The following is a 21,476-nucleotide window of genomic DNA, read 5'->3' as shown; positions in this document are numbered from 1 at the left end:
TGAGCCCCGCGTTGGGGTCCTTGCTGACAGCTCGGAGCCTGGAGCCTGCTTCAGAATCTGTGTCTCCCTCTCTCTCTGCCCCTCCCCCACTCATGCTCTGATCCTCTCTCTCAAAAATAAATAAACATTAGGGGCGCCTGGATGGCTCAGTCAGTTAAGCATCCGACTTCAGCTCAGGTCATGATCTCACGGTTTGTGGGTTCAAGCCCCATGTCGGGCTTTGTGTGACAGCTCAGAGCCTGGAGACTGTTTCAGATTCTGTGTCTCCCTCTCTCTCTCTGTCCCTCCCCCGCTTGCACGCACACGATCTCTCTCTCTCTCAAAAATAAATAAATATTAAATAAACATTAAATTAAAAAAAAAAACTAAAAATAGAACTACCCTATAATCCAGCAATTGCACTATTAGGTATTTACCCAAAGGATACAGAAATACAGATCCAAAGGGGCACATGTACCCCAACGTTTGTAGAAGCACTACCAACAACAAACTGTGGAGAGAACCCAAATGTCCACTGACTGATGAATGGATAAAGAAGAAGTGGTATATATACACAATGAAATATTACTCAGCAATCAAAAAAGAATGAAATCATGCCATTTGCAATGATGTTGCTGGAGCTAGAAGGTATTATGCAAAGCGAAATAAGTCAGTCAGGAAAAGACAGTTACCATATGATTTCACTCATATGTGGAATTTAAGAAACAAAACAGATGAACATATGGGAACACAGGGGTGGAGAAGACAAGAGAGGGAAACAAACCACAAGAGATTCTTAATGACAGAGAACAAACTGGGTTGATGGAGGGAGATGGGTGGGGATGGGCTAGATGGGTGAAGGGTATTAAGGAGGGCACTTGTGCGGTGCACTGGCTGTTGTGTGTAAGTGGTGAATCAATGAATTCTACTCCTGAAACCAATATTGCATTGTATGTTAACTAACTAAAATTTAAATTAGAAAAAAAAAAAAAGAAACTGAAGTCTGGAGTAACTGGCTTGGGGTCGTACGTTCGGTAAACATTGGGACAAACTAGGATTTAAATCCAGGAACCCACACTCGGAGCATACATTACAGCATACTTGGGGCTTCACTTTTCAAACACGTTTGTCCACGGGACTAGCAGTCAGTGCTTGAAGTGTATACTAGAATGCAAATCTAAAAGGGCAGGGACCTCGTTTATCTTAGGTGTCATCCCATCGCTACCACAGAAAATCACATGGAACGTAACAGGTGCTCAGTAAATATTTACTGAATGAATAAATAACAGATTATGTCCGATTCAGTGAAATCACTGCCATAGTCTCCTCATCATCTTCCCCATTTTTATCCGATGTTCTACTTCTATCGTCAATGGCCATCTTTTGCTACCCACTGCCTGGTGACTTTAAACAGCTTTCAAAGATTTTCCAACCTGGCTCCAACCTACACGTCCAGCCTCACGTGCTGACAGTCCATTATAAAATACTCCACTCTGGTCACTGCTGCCCTGCCCCTGCCCCTGCCCAGCCGCCTCTCGTCCAGGCCATGTGCCATTCTACCAACTGAGGTATCCTCTCCCTCTTCTTGGATTATATGGAGCTCACTCACCTTTCAAGTCCAATCTCTTCCAAAAAGCCTTCTCTCATCATCAAGTGCACAGTGCTATTTTTCTCTCCTGAATATGGATTCACCTGGAACATATCACCCACTCCCTCATCCTTTCCCATCTCCACAAAGAGACAGAAGGCCAAGGCCATGCCATGTCATTTTTGATATTCTCCCCAACATACAGTAAAGGCTTGGCTTACAACAGACACATCAAGAATAGAGACTGACTGAGTGATACAGAATATGTCTCATCTAAATGCAAAACATCTATTGATACGGTTTTTTTAAATAAAGGTTAAAAAAATTTCATTGAGATAAAATTCACATGACATAAAATGTTATCATTTTAACCACACCGTGCAACCACCACCATTACCTAGTTCCAGAACTTTTTCATCGCCCCAAAAGGAAACCCCATTCCTGTGACACAATCACTCCCCGCTTCTTCCTCTCCTGGCCCCTGGCAACCACTACTTTCTGTCTCTATGGGTTTGCCAATTCTGGACATTTCACATAAATGGGATTATATGTGTGACACGCGGTCATTGGTGTCTGGTGTCTTTCCCTTAGCATTATGTTTTCAAGGTTCATCCATGTCCTTGACGACATGTATCATATTTCATTCCTCTTAATGACTGAGTAATATTCCATTGTGTGGATATATGACATCTCGTTCATCCACTCTCCAGTCAATAGCCAGTGGAAATTCGGGTCGTTTTCACCTTGCGGTTATTGTGAATAATGCTGCTATAAACATTTGCGGACAAGCTTTTGTTGGAACACTTCCATTCTGCTGATATCTTACTAGGAAAGAACAAATTAACTAAAAGCCTCATCCTGATTCTCTAGCAGATATAAAACTTTTCTTTTAGTACATTATTATCTTCATTAAAAAACATTCATGCTCATGAGTAAATTTAACTGTTATTGTATTCCAGAATATTTTAAATTTCTGATAGTTTATGTTTTGTCTCCGAGACTATTTTCTAACTTCTACATTCAATTAACAGGATCTTACGTAAACACTTGGATGATTCTTTTACAAAAGGCATACACAAATCTTATTCCTGGTAATTATTCTTCACTATTTTAACATTATTTGGTGTTCAGTAATGGTAACTAATATTGGCTGAGAGCTTACTATGTACCTACCACTACGCTAAATGTAACAACACTCTTGGAAGTACATACTGTTAGCATTTCCCGGGTGATGGAAAGAGGTCTGGAGAGCTAAAACAGCCTGCCCAAGGTCATAAAGGTCCAAGGGGTAGAGATGGGATCCTGAGCCAGGTTGCCATATTTCATACAGTAAATGACAAGGCCAGCCCGGAATAGACCCAGACCATCAAAATCTTGTCTCTTAATTCACGATGTTAATCACATGTGTTTGTGTAAGTCAACAGTTAACCTTTAAGTGCAATACCTAAAGGAGGTATACAGAATGGGTATGGAGATGCCCCACAGATGTGCTAGAACCATTCCAAGGCCAAGAATTCCACATTCTCCTTCAAAAAACCTACGAAAAACAAAACACTCCTGTTTTCTCTGTTTCAGTCTACTAGCTCTAGATTGTAACAGCAAGTTAGAATGTTCTACAGGTAAGATGCCCCACGCTGCCGATGGCTGATGTCCTCTCGACAGAAATAGGACCACAGGCCACTCTTGTGCCAGAAGCATCCTTTTGCTTATGGGGAAGCTTCATATTCAGAGGTACTGCTCGTGGAGTTCAGGAAATGATGGCTGAAATAAGTGAGAGAGAAGAGCCCAAGACGCCATACCTCCTATCGCTTTGTCCCCATTAGCAAAATGTGAGGAAAAAAATGAAAGCATTCCAATACTAGACTTGAGGAAAGACGTCATCTAAAACTAAGGAAAAAAATACATAGTCTATAGTCTTGGTCTGATTTTCCTGACAGATTACAATGAAGGCGGAGGGTGGAAAACGGGACTGAGATTTGCTTGTTGGCCAATTTGGAGGGCTGCTTGTGTTTTAGTTTCTAAAGAGTGGGGCTCTGCTAATGCTGTTGACTTCCTAGTCACTGGATTTGCTGCCTAGAAAAGTCAGCCAACTATGTTGGTGCTGGCCCATTGCTTTCTGACACCGAGCTCTACCAACCACAGAAAGAGGGGCGAATTAATGGATATAGAAAGCTCCAGACCCTCATAGCTACACCAGGTTCCAAATTATATGATAGTTGGGGTTCCCAAAGTTGGCTGTTTTCTATCACTGTATAACTTTAATTCTATATTAAACACTACGCTTCAAATGTTTTTGAACTTTTTGTTTAAGTATAAAATACATACCAAGAAAGGATACAAACAGAATTGAACAGCTCAACATATTTTCACAAAATGAACACACTCACACAACCAACACCCAGATTAAACAGACCAGAAGCCCTCCTCGGCCAGGGTTTTAATTCTGACACAACATGAAGGGCCAGCAAGCATCCCATGCCTAAAAAAGCATTTAGTATGGAACATGCCATGTGGCACATAAACCACAATAAAAGACAACATATCACTTCTCTATTTGTTCAACGAAAGCTGCATCAACACAGAACTTCACGTAGAGCACGGTCATGCCTCATAGCACCCAGGAGTCAGCCTCTCCAAATCACAGGAGTAGAGCCAAAGGAACAGGCCTAATGACAATGAGGTAAAAATTAATTAACTAATCAGGAGCGTGGTCAACACAGTCTTTTCGCCACCTGCAAAGAACAGTTTTCCCTTCCCCTTCTCCACTTCAAAAGTACCTACATCACTGGTAAAACCAAATATCCACTTAGTAAAGTATAAACAAACTGCAAGAGGAGGGAGAATGGGAATACAATGAAGAAAATAAAGCCACTTGCCTCTCTGCAATCCACTTGCTTCTCCTTCTTTAATGGATTTACAGTAATAGTCTATCATCAAGGTACAATGACAGACTTAATTACAAGAAGCTCTAAGTGATCTAAAGAAAATCGTATATTGCCATCTCCTGGGTACAAACCTCCTTAAGCCTAATCTTCCCAGTCAGGAAACCTCTTATCTCAAAGACAAAAGGATTCCTACTGGCCAATGAATACCAGCTGTCTGAAAACTCTTTGTAAAAGGGCTCTCCACAGCCCACTACGTCCAGAAAAGACTTTCTGCATTCTACCTCACTCAGGGCTGTATTCTGTGCTGAAGGAAGGGAAGGGGAGGGGAGGGGAGGGGAGGGGAGGGGAGGGGAGGGGAGGGAAGGGAAGGGAAGGGAAGGGAAGGGGAGAAAGAAAGAAAGAAAGAAAGAAAGAAAGAAAGAAAGAAAGAAAGAAAGAAAAAAGAAAGGAAGGAAGGAAGGAAGGAAGGAAGGAAGGAAGGAAGGAAGGAAGCCTTCTACAAATATCCACAGGAACTAGGGACTAAGTTTCCCTTTGAAGGAAACTCAGAGGCAAAGGCTGAATGAATGACATACTTTTTCATAAAGGGAGTAATGAGGCTAAAAGAACAATCCTGTGTGAAAAGTCTGTGACCTATGCTGAGGCGATGACCTTGAATTTGAATCTTCGGACACAAAGAATGTAGCCAATTATTGAGCTCTGAATTAGATCTTTACAGGAAGTTTGCAAGCCTTTCCCTCTGGGGCTAGAATCCAGTTTGGAAGTTGAGGGTGAGGGGTGGTATCTAAATGAGAGGGAAGCCCCCAACATCATAACTGTCCATACACATCAACTTTCTAACGGATTTAACTGTATGTCAATCGCAGAAAAACCTTCTTGGCTTCGAAATTTATTATCTGAATCTAGATTTGGAAGGATTATGAACATATCATCATATACACAGGAACCATACCCCTGAACAGAGTATCATTCTTGGAGATTATAGGCCTTGATTTAAGTGGACTTTCAGATCAAACACCTGTCTTTGATGAGCCCAGGGGAAAGAGGTGGAGAAATGTGCTTGCGCCTCTCATGGATAGAGAGAGGTCTTTTTTAGGTTTTAAATCAATAATAAAACCCTGCAATAAGGTGAGTCAGTGGAACATATTCAGAAACAGTTCTTCATTGGCCAAAGATCAGCTGGGAGTTCTAACGGACCTGTGTCTCCCTAACGCTACATCTCATGCTCCCAAACCAGACTAATGATGCTTCTACAGAATTACTTTCTTCCTTCCCAAATCCTACCTCTGACACATTGCTGCAAGTGGTTTAACTGTGAAAGGCCTTGACCTCCTTTCTTTGTCTCTCCAATTCAAGTGTGTCTGTTTCCTTGGGGCTACCAAGCTCAGTTGGATGGCTGGCCAGAGCAGTATGTAGCATCAGCCAACCCCGGAACAATGGGCCCCTTTCTCTGGCTGTCACATGAACAGCGTAGTGTTACAGCCATTGTCCCTCTAAGCGGAGAGGGAGAGGCACGGGTTCTCACAGACTAGCTATTCTCCCTGACCCCCTCTGACCAAGTCACTAAAATGTTTTTAAAAAAAAAAAAAGAAGAAGAAGAAGAAGAAGAAAGAAAAACGAAAAAAGTTGTGCCTTCTGAATGGAGCAAAAGAGCCCTAACAAGGACTGCAAGCATCCAGGGACCACCTGGATCAGAACACCTTGCCAAAAATAAACATCCCTGGGCCCCACAACACACCAATGGGGTCCAAATCATTAGAACGGGGGCCAGTGTCTGCCGGTGATTCTCAGGCCTCTGTTTGAAAACAGGCTGCACGGAGGTCTCAAGTCTTGCTAACCTCTCTAACGAGCAGAGTATGCACGCCCCTCTGTTCAAGGGAGGCACAGGAGATGGGGGTATACTGAAAGGCAGACGCTCTCTACTACAGGTACCAAATCTCAGTGCTGGGGTGGGGGGGAGCACAAGAGAAGGCAGGTAAGAATGATCGGGGCACCAAGGAATGTGGAGAGGAAGACTGGAAATGAAAAGAAAACAGCTGGTCAGAAGGTAGTAAGAATTTGGGGGTAGGGTCAGCAGTGAGGACAAGGGGGAGGAGCAGAAAAGTTAAAAGAAAGCACAGAAGCCATCTAAAAGAGGCTGGAGCCTTCAGCAAAAGATGGACGGGAAGAAAGTTCCAGGGATGGTGGGAACAAACAGCTTTTAAAAAAACCGGTTTCATGTCCAGTTTCAAATAATTTAATAATTAATAGTAACCAATAATAACGTATGAAATGATTATAATTAATATATGATAGTTAATAATAATGAATGGTTTGATAATTTCAGAATAGCAACCAATAAAAATATATGAAAGGATTATAATTAATACATAACCATTAACTATACTAATAAATTTTTTTAATGTTTATTTATTTTTGAGAGAGACAGAGAAAGAACTCAAGTGGGTTGGGGCAGAGAGAAAGGAAGACACAGAATCCGAAGCAGTCTCCGGGCTCCGAGCTGTCAGCACAGAGCCTGACGTAGGGCTCGAACCCATGGACTGTGAGATCATGACCTTCGGTGAAGTCGGACGCTCAACCGACTGGGCCACCCAGGCGCCCCAACAATAACAAATAAATTAATGGTTTAATGGCTTTAAGTCTTAAGACGTGAACTTCCTCCACAGTCCCAAGCCTTAAAGGTCAGCTACTCAGAGCTACACGTTGGGTGACGCTTTGTAAAATTAAAGAAAGAGGAAGTGACATCCGTGGTTCGGTGGACAACTTCACGTGAGAAGACACGGCACAACAGTGTGGCAAGATAATCCCTAAACTGAGGATCTGAAGGGAAAATACGAATTCAGATCCAGATGATGCCCCTGACCCTACCCCCACCCCCAGTAAGCCCCATAGTTGTTGAATGAGTTAACTTTCCTCATTTCACGCCTTCTCATGGAACGGGGGCTCCATTTTTATGTGAATCCCAATAGGTGTCCCAAACCACATCTGGTTTAGATAATGAAAGAGCAGTGTCCTACGAGAGGCTCCTCTAATGTCCATAGTGCTGTGGGAGCAGGCAGAATCCAGTCCTGGGGTCCCCTGTATGTTAACTCACCACTCCCGTGGAATGCTTGAGCCACCGTTCTTTGAAACATCTAGCAAACGTCTGCAGCTGTGTGTTGGCTGAGATCGTTTCCTTATCTAAAACGTGCCGTGCACACTCGAGTCCTCTCTCTTCAAAGCCCCACAGTGCCAGGAAAATTTGGCAACACACCGAACCCTCTCTCTAGAAGGATCTCTTGGAGAAGTTCTCAGAACGGCCTACTGGCCCTTACAACACCCAGCCTTACCCACTCAGTTGTATTTTTTTTTAATCTTTATTTTTCTTAAGGCAAGTATCTCAGTAATTCCACATAATAATCATCCCCTTGCCCTATACACCTGATAAATATCTGATTGGGCAAAAATAAAACTCAAACCAACTTCTTTCTTAAAGAATGCAAACGTCACATCTTGTCCTCAATTCCTTGTCCAAGAAAATAAATAAATAAATAAAGTAGTGTTCTAAACATATCAATGGAGGTAGGTATTGAAAATTTTTCATTTTGGTGGCAAAATTAATCCCCTGGGCCCCAAACAAAGATTTTATACTTCTGTTTTGCTCCTGGAGGAACAAGTTAAGTCTGTGTTTTGATTTTCAGTTTACCATTAAAAAAATATTTTCAAAGAAGACAAACATGATTCTTTCCCAGAAGGTATTTATATGGTACATAGTGAGATGATCACCTATGGCGAGATTTGAGAACTAAGCAAATCTGTGTAGCTCATCCGGATCGGCCAGGATGTTCATGACAAGGCACTCAGTCACCCACCCTCTAGGATAGGGCCTCCTTGCTCTCAAAGATAAGATGTTTTTAACAGATGTTAATATCCTGCACATGTACCCATTAAGATGAGGTTCCCATGCTGAAATACTGTTTTCTTTGTCTTAAAAGGGGGGAAGGGTACAATTTATTGCCTTCTGAGTAGGAAACTGAGGTGGTTAAAATGCTTTACATAGTTTCTTTATCTAATAGCATAAATCACTACAAATGAAACAAGAGAGGAAATCACTGGAAATGAACCTCCATCATAAGAGGATAGATGATCACATTCACGCTTTCCAGACTGGCTAATGGCAGAGTATGCATTATCAAATGACATCCACATGCCAACCTGTAGTTTCGCAAATAAAATTGTATAAAGTAAAACAACACTGGTTTGTGCTTTCTTTTTTCCCTCATCACATGAGAAATCTTTGCATCAAGTGTGATAAATTAATCTTCTGCAATAACTGTCTTTAAAAGACAGTGATCACTGTGAAAAATAATCTTAAATTGTGAGGAAAAGAGAGTAGAGATAAATACAAAATCTTGGGAAATTCATATAGAATGAATGAATGAATGAGTGAGTGAATGAATGAAGGAATGAATGAAGAGACGAGCTAAGACACTCACAGAAGTACACACAGATGCAAGCTTAAACTAAGGTAGAAAAAGTTCATTTTGGAAATAGCACTGAAAAGGAAGACAAATCAACAAAACCCAATGAATTGCAGTTGGTTCTTAAAACTGAGCTAATTTTTAACACAGAACACTGGGCACACATCCTTGAGAAATGGAGACCACAGGCAATTCTTAATATTGTTTGTGTGAAGTCCAAATAATCAGGACGTTTGTACTCTGTGTGCTGATACTGCTCCCTTCCTGCCCTATGCCACTGGAACTTTCATGCATCAGCCTATGAATGAACACTTTTCGTGGTTCATCCTTTGGTGAAGCTGCCCGTGAGCTAAAATTTCCATCTTTGTCATCACCCCGCAACGTTTGTTCACTCGTTTGCATGTTATTGCCTATTTCAATAATCACAAAAAATGAGTGAGATGGGGTGCCTGGGTGGCTCAGTCGGTTGAGCATCCGACTTTGGCTCAGGTCATGATCTCACGGTTCATGAGTTCGAGCCCTGCGTCGGGCTCTGTGCTGACAGCTCACAGCCTGGAGCCTGCTTCGGATTCTGGGTCTCCCTCTCTCTCTGCCCCTCCCCCTCTCATGCTCTGTCTCTCTCTCTTTCTCAAAAATGAATCATAAAACATTTTAAAAATATTAAAAACAAAAAAGGAGTGAGAAATGAAACAGTTAAAAACCTAAAGTAATAAGAAGAAGTTTTTGTCTCATGAAACTTAACACAAGTGACCAAAAACGGGAGTTATTAGACACGCAAAATAATGGCCAATCTTAAGCCTGAATCAAGACATTTGTTGAACTTAAACAGATCAACTGTTGTTCAAATGAGAAGGAAAGCACCAAAAGTATAGCATGTTTAAAGCGAGAAAAATTAAAGAAAGGAGTAAACACCGAATGCAGTGTGTAAATGGCTAACTATAATTAAACATTTTGTAATTCACGTGGCTCCCAGGGCCAGCATCCCTTATACAAGGTAGGCTTTTGCACCATCGATCTTTGGACCTATTTTTAGGAATGCATCCTGCACTAAAGTAGGAAAAAAGAGTACTAAACTGGTCACCATATTTATGATTGATTATAAAAACAAATACAAAGGGATGTATAAATTGACAAGCACGGGGCAAAAGTGCTCTGCTTTTACTGGCACTGGCACTTCCAGGGCCCTGACACCGTCATTCACAACGAAAACCATCCCACAGGTATCATACGCTCAGCTCTTGTATCATAGCTCTGCCATGGTGTTGAACATGCAACATCAATGCAATGGCATCTAGTGTTTCATAAGTCTCAGGATAGTCTATCTTGCCCATTTACCTCTCCGGGTTACTGTGTATACTATGCCTAGCCAAATTGTAAGTTCTTGACTGGCTTCTCCACAGCCCTTGGTACGTACGTAGTGCCTATCCCGAACGCTCTGTGTGCTAAGGAATGTCACCTAGCATTTATTCATTCCATCTTCCCCCACCTTCCTTAGGCATTTATTATGTAACTCCTATGTGCCAGCCACGCAGATAAAGGCTTAAAATAAGGAATGGTAAACTCACCAATCAGCTGGACAAACATCCAGGGAACAAACACGTTTGACACAATATCATAGATGCCACAGTAAAGCTATCCACACAGTAGACTGGGAATCATAAGAGATATCGCTGAGTTTCTGACAGACAATTAGGAAATTAGGGTGAGTCTTAACTTGAACTGTATCTTGTAGGATGAATGAGTAATATGGGGATTGGATGAAAAAGAGGAACAAAGACATTTCGGGCAGAGAAGACGGCATACACGGCTAGATTGGGGAGAAATAAGAGCAGGCAACGTATCTTCTAAGGAAGAAGAACAAGGTCAAGATTAGTGGGGGAGGAGGCCCGCAGAAGAGGCGAGCAGAAAACCTGCTATTTTGCTCCTACGTATCGTGTTAAAGACGTTAGGCGTTATGCTCTCCACCGGTGTTACTCCAATTGTGATCTTAGGTCACCTCCACCAGATTCATTTAGGGATCTGCTCAAATGCAGATGTCTGGCCCTTGCATCTAGAGGGAAGCCCTGGAATCTGCATTTTCAATAAGCACCTGGGTGACACTGATGCTTACCACCTGGAGAGCTGCCAGAGATTTTTAAACAAGGTAATGACATGATCGGATTGGTGTTTAAAATGTTTTTTTAACGTTTATTCACTTTTGAGAGACATAGAGCATGAGCGGGGAAGGGGCAGAGAGAGGAAGACACAGAATCCGAGGCAGGCTCCAGGCTCTGAGCTGTCAGCACAGAGCCCGACGTGGGGCTTGAACTCACGAACTGTGAGATCATGACCTGAGCTGAAGCCGGTCACTCAACCGACTGAGCCACCCAGGTGCTCCCGGATTTGTTTTTAAAACCATGCTACTAGACTGAGCAGACAACCACGAGGAAGGTACACTCACAGCTGCTACACGAGCATGTCACTTGGGTTTGCCATAGGGAACTTGTAAAACTGCGGACTTTTCACCTATCTCCCAAGACTTACTGCACGTGGATCAAAGTGGACGGGGCTGGGATTTTTTAAATTATTTTTTAATTTTTTTTAATGTTTTTATTTATTTTTGAGACAGAGAGAGACAGGGCATGAGTGGGGGAGGGGCGGAGTGCGAGGGAGACACAGAATGGGAAGCAGGCTCCAGGCTCTGAGCTGTCAGCACAGAGCCTGGCACAGGGCTCGAACTCACGAACCGTGAGATCATGACGTGGGCTGAAGTCAAACGCCTAACCAACTGAGACATCCAGGCACCCGGGGCGGGGCTAGGATTTATACTAGGTTGAACAGTATGAAATTGCCATTTTATATAGGTCAAAAATGGGCAAATTGTGGCCATTTCTCATAGCCCAGTCTAACTAAAGCTCAGAGTAACTGAGGATGTGCACACAGAGCTGAATACTTTTCCTCTTCTATTAATTATCGACCCCATTACTCATTTGGCCTGCAATGATGCAAGTGACATAATTTACAAACCTAAGACAAACAGGAGGTTCAAAAGCAACAACCAATGAAGCAAAGCAGCTAATCTGGGGGCTGCAGAGACAGAAGGGACCCTGGAGATTCGCCTGCTCTTTCCCCACCTCCCAACACAAATTTACATAGGAGGAAGCTGATGGGAGAAGTAACCTGCTGGAGGTTATCCTGAATATTTTGTTCAATTCCTCAGTGATACGTTCTCTTCATTTTAACAGATCTTGAAATCGTTATAGCTAAAAAGTATTTGGGATTTAATTTGTGGAGAGCTAGTGTCACAGGATGCCCTCAAATGCATAACATGGGGGGAAGGGGAGACATGAGGCCAATACTCACGCGTTTTTAAAATGAAGCCAACAAACTTAAATGATATGGAACATAGACCAGCACTTGAAATGTAATAGAGACTCAATAAACATTCATTGAGCGAATGAATGACCTCCAAGAAGTAGGTTAACGGAGGTATATTCACGCAAGGAGTTTCTAAGGCAGTGTGCGGGGTGTAAAAGACTGTAGATCTCCCACCGGCCAGTCTGTCCCAAGCACCCTTTGGCCCCCAACCATCACCTCTCCTCTAAAATCCCAGCCCTGCCACATGCACCTTTCTTTCCTCTGAAAGGGTCCCAGCAGACAGCAATACAAAGATCATGTGTGAGTTAAATTTGGCATTATATCTCATCCTAGGTGATTGTGACGCACACATGAGCGCAGCCTTCACAGCTCATCCCAGTACAAATAATAGCTTACACTTCGCTATATTATGGTGATACAATGGTTAACGTTAGCTGTATGGTCATCACCATCACCATAACTAATTATCTGCCAGGCTTTTAGCACTCCACGGGCGCTGACTCCAGTGACTCATTGAATCCTTTTAACAATCCTCTGGTGTAAGGATTTTCATTACCATTCAGAGTTTATAGATGAAGATAAGAGAGATTAAGTCACTTGCCCCAAACGCCACAACTGGAAAGGGGAAGGGCTGAGAGCTGACCTCAGGTGGCCCGGTCCCCAAACTCACCCTCTACTTAACTCTTTGATCTCAGAGCAGCAAAACTAAAAGTACCCTGCAAGCCAAGCCCCCAGAGCAGTCATGTCAGGAAGATGACGCTTCTGGACAAAAAGATTGGATCCTTGTCTTTTCATCCATAAGGAATGAAGTATCTTCAGTTGAGAAGACCATACACAACGTGAGATCCAGGCTATAAAGGAGAAAGGCAAGAAGAACCAGCGAGAAACTCATTCTCCTCTGTCTAGCGTGGATTTTACTGTCTGAGAACTTTTTGGCTAATAAAAATCCCAAGCTTTAACTCTTCCCCCTAAAGAGTTTGGGTCTTCCTATGAGGATATTATCTAAAGAAACATCAAATAAATCACTACACCTCATTTACTCCATGGTACCATCCCCAATTCCAGGAAGAACTATAAAGACAAAATATTTCCCTTAAAGCAGGACTCAAAGTCCAAGTTCTTTAAAGGACTGCCACAAGATAGATCTTTCTGTGGTCTGAAGAACCGCCCCTCCTAACATTCCCTGTGAAGCCAGGCACACCAACAAGGAAGAGATCCCTCTGGTCTAAGTCACCAGGCTGTGATCCTCACACCCCTAAAGGACTCCGAGAACGCAGGAAGAGGGAGCATCCCAAGCCTGTCTGCACAATGCGAATATCAAGTCCTGGAGAAAGAAAACTTTGGAAAATAAGGAAAGGTCCCAGAGAAGGCAAGCTGGTGTGGAAGAAAGGGTCCTGCTGAAACTGTTCTTCCCAGTCTGATTCCACGCTCAAAACCTCCCTACATCCAGCTAGGACACCCGTCAACAGAGAATAAACACAGAAAAGGCAATGCAAGGGCAGAAATTATGCACAACAAAATGCGTAATGGAGGTGTCTCTCCAGGAAAAATACTCCAGGAAGTTCCTATATAGCCCCCCAAAACAGGACCAAATGTAAACAGTAACAATGAACCCTTGAGACAAAGTAAACAACCCAGACTGAGCCCATCCCGCCCCGGCTCACACGGCACCCGGGTCTCCAGACTAAAGGAAAATATGTCCCCAACCCATAACAAACCAGCCAGCGTCGGGCCCAGGTCCAGGAGGTGCCAGAAGTGAGTTTGCCCAACTCTTACCCAGGTCCCGAGATCCTGAGATTTGCAGCACAACCCTTTCTGCCCGGTTTTCACCCAACGCCGGCCGAGAAACAAAATCTCTTCCAACAGCGCAGTTAGCCTCCAAGTAGCGTCCCTGAAGAGAGCGATACCTGGGCGGGGGGGGTCAGGCTCCAAGGTGGACACGCGGGAAAGGAGGCCGGTCTCCGCGCGTTTCCAGACCCCTAGTTTTGCGCACCGGGGAAGTACTCGTCGCAAACTTCAACCAGGCTTTCCCCGTCTGGCCCGAGATGCTGGAGGAGGAGGGGAGTAACCCGAGCCGGGGCTGGGATGCGAGCAGTTGCCGCTGCTGCAGCTGCCGCCGCCGGGGCAGTGACCACTGGGGGGTGTCACTTGGCGCCTCTCACTCCCTAGAGCACCCGGCAGGATCCTACCGGCCAGACTGTGAGTCCCGACCGCGGGTCTCCCCTGCCCGGAGCGGCTTCCACCCCCTGGGAGTGACCCCAGCAGAGAGACCGGTCACGAAGTTGGCAAAAAGGGTGGGGGCAGGGGAGTCACCGCAAGAAATGAACCAAGGGGTGGTGGAGAGGGTGCCTGTCTGCGTTGAGCGCGCGCGCCCTAGTCAAAGTCCCTGGCAGGTGTTCTAGACCATGTAGCAGGACTTGAGGTACTGGGGACAGCGCCCGAGCGGCCAGCTGGATGGACGGTTCGTCCCCACTGGTGCCAGGGAAGGAGCGCGAATGGGGGACGGAGAAGGGATAGGTGACCTAGGCGTGCCAGAGCGTGCGCTGCGGCCACAAAGTGGTTGGAAGGTGGAACGAGGAATTCGCGGGGAGAGGGGGGCAATGAGGGAGTCTGCTTTATAGAGGCGGGGCAAAGAGAACTCCCGGGACCCGCAGGAGAATCCATCCAGGCCCTCCGCCCGACGTCGCCCAGAGATTTCTTGGGGAATGGCTCCCTCTGCCGACTAGCCAAGGAGGCCCCAGGAGACAAATCACAGACCGTGAGAAGGAAGAAAAGGTTTTCCTCCGTTTGAGGGTTGGCCTAGACGCAAATTCTGCAATCTGTTTCTCTAACTGTCCATCTTCTTCTTCCCTCCCAAAGAACTTGCCCGCGTCCAAACGATGCAGGCGGACACAAACCTTTAACTGATGGAGAGTTCTTATATAAAGCTGCATTCTCTTATGACCCCTCACACACCCTTCCACCACCCCTCCAAAAAAAGGCTTGCGCTCCATGCCCAGGCCAGACGATCCTCTCCTACCAGATTTCTCTTCCTTACATTAACATGAACTCTTTCTAGGTCACACCCCTGGAAATACACAAGGGAAGAATGCGTTTGTTTGGTCCATTGTTCCTTTACCAGGCATCATTTCCCCTTCTTCTGGTTAACGGCAGTTCCATTTTTTTTTTTTTTTTTTTTTTTGAGGCCACTCCTGCCACACTTAGCGCAGTCTGGATCGGAAGGTTTCTCAAAATGGTCCAGCTTTTCCAGGTCTGAGAGTGGGCACCTGCCCTAAGCTAGTCCCTTCAGACCTTCTCTGCCAGGAGTGTAAGCTTTGATCAGAACCACAAATCTAGAGCTGATTGACCATATGACTGTGTTCTGAAGATTGGCCAGGAGCTCGTGTCACTTAATCCCCAAAGCTATCCCACTGTAAGTTTTATGAACTTGGTTGCTCCACTGCCTCTGATTTTTCTAATCAACTATATTGAGACATGATTTACATTCAATGGGTTGCACTCATATTAAGTATACAGCTTGATGAGTTTTCAGCAAATGTGTACATGCATGTAGCCACTACCACAATCAAGAAAATGCATACCTCCATTGCTCTAGAAAGTTCCTTTGGACCCTGTTGAAGTGTTTCCACACCATGTCATCCCCACCGAGCTGCTTTCTGTAACTACAGATTGAATTCGTCTTCTCTCGAGTTTCTAGAATGGAATCACATAATATGTATTTCTTTGTGTCTGGCTTCCTTCACTGAGCCAAATGTTTCTGAGATGCATTGATGTTGTTTGTATCAGCAGCCTGTTTCTTTTTATTGCTGAGTACCATTCCACTGGATGGCTATGCCACAATTTGTTTCCCCATTCACCAAATATTGATAGACATTTGGGTTGTTTTGAGCTTAGGTTCATTATGAAGAAAGCTGCTAGGAACATAGTTGCACAAGTCCCTTTGTGGACAGGTGATGTTATTTTTCTTCTTTCAAAGCACTGGAATTACTGATTTATACAGTAAGTGTATAATTATTTAATAGTTTTCCAAAGTGAATGTATCACCCTTACGTTCATACCAGCAACGTTGGAGAGTTCCTACACATCAACAGTTGGTACTGCCATTCTTTTTATTTTCGTGACTCCACTGGATATACAGAGATATCTCACGGGTTTTTTTAAACGTCTTATTTATTTTTGAGAAGGTCTGTGTGAGTGGGGGAGGGGCAGAGCGAGAAGGAGACAGAGGATCTGAAGCGGCATCTGTGCAGCGCAGAGTCCGACACAGGGCTCGAACCAACCAACCGTGAGAGCATGACCTGAGCCCAAGTCAGACGCTTACTCCATTGAGGTGCCCCTCTCATTGTGCTTTAATTGCATATCCCTAATGACTAATGACGGTGACCATCAAAGGTGTTTACCATCTTTTCGTGTGCTTGCATGCCATTTGTCCTTCAAGGAAGTGTCCAAATCTTTTGCACATTTTTTAATGAGGTCATTTGCATTCTTGTTATTGTGTTGTAGGAGTTCTTTATATATTTTGAATACCAGGCCTTTGTCAGATATGCGTGTAGTACATATACCCTTCTGATCTGTTTCTTGCCTTTCAACTTCTTGACGTTGTGTTTCAAACACAGGTTTTTTATTTTGATGAATTCAAACTTACGAATTTCTTATTTGATCGTTGGGTTTTTATGTTTTGTCTAAGAAAATGCTTACCCCCAAGGTCATTAAGATACTCTCCTATGGCTTCTTCCAGAAGTTTAGTTTTAGCTGTTACGCTTAGGTGTGTGATCCATTTAGAGTTAATTTTTGTACATGGCATGAAGTAAGCCCATTATTTTTCATGGAGGTATCCAGTTGTTTCGGTACCATTGGTCAGAAGATTGTCTTTTCCCAGTTGAATAACCTTGGCACTTTCACGAAAATCAACTGGCCATATGAAAATGAGTCTGTTCCTGGACTCACCACTCCTTTCATTTGATGTATATTTCAATTCTACGCTAATACAATGCTGTCTTGATTACTAAAGCTTTATACTAAGACTTCAACTTAGGTATAATAAATTTTCCAGTTTTGTTCCTTTTCCTAAATTTGTTTAACCCTTCAAGATTGTGTTTCTAAAACTTCATTATGAAGTTTGGAATTAGCTTGTCAATGTTTTAAATTTTTATTTTATTTTATGTTGAGAGAGAGGCGGGGGAAAGAAGGGAGGGGCAGAGAGGGCGGAGAGCGAATCCCAAGCAGGCTCCATGCTTAGCAAAGAGCCCAACGTGGGTTTCCATCTCAACGACCATGAGATCATGACCTGAGTGGAAATCAAGAGTTGGACATTTAAACTACTGAGCCACCCAGGTGCCCCACCTTGTCAATGGTTGAAAAATTCACTTTGGAATTTTGATTGAAAGTGCCTGGTATGTATCGACAGCCTCAAGGAAAATTGATACATGAATAGTATTGAATCCTCCAATCTACAAACATGTTGTATCTCTCCATTAATTTAGGTCTTCTTTAATGTCTCTCAGTAATATTTCTTACTTTTCAGCATACTAGTTTTTCACATATTTAAAAAATGTATCCCTAAGTTCCTTTTTATTTTTGATGCTACTATAAGCTGAATTATTTTTCAGTTTCAGTTTCTGATTATTACTAGCATGGAGAAGAAAACTTGGAATTTTGTGTGGTAGCCTCGTACATTTTACAGCCTGACTAAATTTACTTATTAGCTCTAGCAGTTTTTTTTTAAAGTTATTTAGGATCTTCTACCTACAAATAGGGTTTTGCTTCTTTTATTTCTTTTTCTTGACTTATTGCTCTGGATAGGATACCCAGGACAAGGTTAAATAAAAGTTGTAAAAATGAATATATTTGCCTTATTCCCCATCTTAGAGCAAAACCAGTCTTTTACCAGTAAATAGGATGTTAGCTGTGGACTTTGCATATTTTATTAGGATGAAAAAGTCCCACCATTACAAGTTTTTTCGCCATAATGACTGCTGTGTTTGCTCAAATATTTTTCTGCCCCAGTTGAAGTGACTGCATAGTTTTTCTCCTTTATTTTGTTAATTGGTTGAATTGTGAAGATTCTTTTGCATTCCTGCATTAAGGCCTACTTTGTCTATGTGTATTACAGATTTTATGTACTATTAGATTTGCTCAATCAGGAGGAATATTGGTCTGTATCATTGTTTTCTCATGATCTCTTGGTCAGGCAGAAGGGTCATCAGTCTTTATCTCTTTGAGGGCTTTGCAGTCCTCTCCACAAAGAAACCAGGGCCCTGAAGATCTTCTGCATACATCATCTCTCCAATGCCTCCTGCCCACACTGGCATTCCAGGGTCCTCTTTACTACCACAGTCATAGCTTATCTGCATCCTGGAGGTTTCCCAGTGAGTCCCTGCACTGTTGCCTGTGAACTGGAGGGTGTCTACTGACATTCTGCTCCCTCTCCAGGCCCCTATGTGGCGCACATGCAGCCCAGAGGATTCCCACAGAGCTACTACTCTCTCTGCATGTTCACACTATTCACACTACTCAGTTACTCATCACCAGTGGTTTGCTTACACACCAGAGGGTTGCTTCCTGATGGCTTAGGGACATCAGAGCAGCTCTAGCCTGGGCACACCAACGAACTTCTTTGCTCTCCAGTATCCTGAACTATACCTTCTCCAGGGAGGTCTAAACCTTTTCCAATTTTATCCTTTCTTAAGCACTTTCTTGGCACTAGAGTATCATGTAGAATGGCCGTATCATCATTTTTCATTAACATTAATAATCCTTTATATTAAAATGCCTCTGCTTAACCAACAGTGTGGCTTCTATCTCCTGAGTGGAACCAGACTGCCACACTGCAATAAGGCACGACCTTTCTGGGGTCTCTATTCAAAGACCCCAGATGTTCAGTGAAAACTATGCACTCTTCACTCTGCTTATCAGCCCCACAAGGGTTTTCAGTTTCCTGATTGGTATGTGCCTAATCTTATACAGTTTTACCCGATTTAACATGGCTTATGATTCAGCAATACAAGGACTCTATGAAAATTTCTGGAAGTTTCTCCTCCTATAAATCTTTCTTCTTTGGTACACCACCCTCCGAAATCCAGCCACCTCAGCCTCTCAGCCTCTCATTGTCTCTCCTATGCTCCTCTACTCGGTGGTCCAGGAAGTAGCTCTAGTCAGAAAGCTGGAGAGATTCTGGGGTTCACCACATATGCTCAGGGATCACAGTCCTCTTGCCCAAGGTCTGGAAAGAGTTGTTTTGGGTTTTTTTCATGTATCTTGCCCAATTTGTGGTTGTTTAAAGCTGAAGTATAAGTCCAGTCTAGTTATTCTTGTATAGCCAGAAGAGGAGTTCTTGTCCTTTATTTTGAAAGAATACTTTGAAAAAATTCCTCCACATGGTTTCGATGTTTTTATTCCTTTTCTTTGTTGTTACTTATTTTGCTTGAGATGAAAAGAATTGCATTTTGTCACTTTCATCCAAAGACCTTGGAAAGATACACATGCGGTACCCAGAATGAACACATGAAGCATTTCATTCAGATAAAGCCTTGAACAACCTGGATTACAGTGAGGGTTTTTGTTTTTTTTTTTTTTTTTACTACCTCTGTTCTGAACACTATAGTATTATTAACATAAGATTTTATGGGCTTTTGGTGGTGGTGGTGGTGACCATACTATTCTGTTAACAGAGAATTTATAATCTACTAAAACTCCAATTAGTTTTCTATTTGCTATTAAGCCTGACTTTTAAAAATATTATTTACACAATTAGTTGGGACTTTCATAGTAATTTTACAGGACTATTCATTTAGTCCTTTGAAATTCCATTTTTCTATATGCTGTCAATCTTTAAAATTTGAGATCTTGGTGGAACGAATGACTGTCCTAGTATATTAGCTAGCCAGCTCAAAATCATGATATATGAAATTTGATCGGCAAGCCACAATACTCTTCAGCAAACACTTGTTCAACAAATGGAAGCAGGTAAAATTCAGAGACACATTCTAACAGAGAGACATTATTCTCTGTTTATATCTATTCTCATCCTGCAGTATGGCTATTCAACCACGTATAAATGCTACAACTCCACTATATCCAGCCTCCTTTCTTCATCTGAGTCACAAGGACTTCATAGGATTTTTTTCCCTGAGTACCTTATACATGCAGATGTGTTCTCATCCCTTTAATTTATATGTCTGGTAATATTTCCAATAAAGGAAATCAAGTCAGCCTAGTAATTCTACTTCTTAGCAAATAAGACTAGCTTCTTACACCCATGACTTCCTCTCTGTACTGCTCTCAATCCTGTCTTTAAATCTATGATTTAAAAGCTTGCTTAGTTACAGCAACAGACTAAAGTTCACAGAATTTACTTCCTTCCCATCACCAAGGGAAAGAAAACAAGGAGGGCGCGTTGCGGAGTGTTAATTTATAAATACGGCACAAAGTTCACATTTTTCACTTCATTCAATCCTAACAACAGAAAGGTTTATTGCTGTTTCACTGAAAACGAAGGCTCAGAAAGATCAATTAACTTTCCCATGCATATCTCATAGGTAGTAAGAGACACAGGTCTGACTCCAAAGACCTTGCTCTCTCCACTGTTTCACCTGCCTGAGAACTACATTTACCTATTCTAGTCTCCTGACAGCCCACCGTGGCTCTTTAAATTTCACCCAATGTGCTAGGTTTACTCACTTTTCCCCCCATTGACCTTGAAAACCTGCTTTGTAGGATTCGATTTTCCCTAGAGTCTTTGCTCAGGAGTCTTAGAAGCTTTTGGGTGCAAACAGCTTCATCTTTCCCCCTAGTATGAATACAGGCCAGATTGAAACAGGTTGTTTCTTTAATCATAAGACTCAGCCAAGGGATCGGGAGAATTAGCAAGGTGGAGTTCAGGTCCCTTGAGTGTCCCCTCTGACTCCCTCCTTTCAGTCTCTCCCTCTTGACCTAGATTTCCTTTATACTTCCTTCTCAGGGATGACTCTTTCTACCTTTTTAAAAAGATTACTCTCTTTTAAAGATATTGGTGGGAAGAAAGGAAGAGACAGGACAATGAACAAGAAAATTGTATCTGCAGCACTTGACGATGAATTAGAAGTTAGGAGCATTTTTCTGTCTTCCCTTATGTAAGATGTCTCCACAGATATGAAGGATCTTGTTATTCTTGGGGAGACGGGCAACATCCACCTGTGTATTCCCCTTAGTTTAGTGTCTTTCAATTTT

The 21,476-nt window shown here is 42.9% G+C and overlaps 1 protein-coding gene across 6 annotated transcripts in view; it reads right to left on the bottom strand.

The window, feature by feature from the left end:
- MEGF10 (multiple EGF like domains 10) overlaps nt 1-21,476 on the bottom strand; it is a 365,291-nt gene that overhangs the window by 162,321 nt on the left and 181,494 nt on the right. The window contains exon 1 of one of the 6 annotated variants that reach the window (XM_053220382.1): nt 14,046-14,825. The exons of the other annotated variants lie outside the window; for them this stretch is intronic. The gene's annotated coding sequence lies outside the window, so the exon portion shown is untranslated. Of the gene's footprint in view, nt 1-14,045; nt 14,826-21,476 lie in introns of those variants that run through there. 6 annotated transcript variants of the gene reach the window in all.

Source organism: Acinonyx jubatus, chromosome A1 (assembly GCF_027475565.1).
Source record: "Acinonyx jubatus isolate Ajub_Pintada_27869175 chromosome A1, VMU_Ajub_asm_v1.0, whole genome shotgun sequence".
Lineage (NCBI taxonomy): Eukaryota > Metazoa > Chordata > Mammalia > Carnivora > Felidae > Acinonyx > Acinonyx jubatus.
This window is presented reverse-complemented; position numbering and strand designations above follow the sequence as displayed.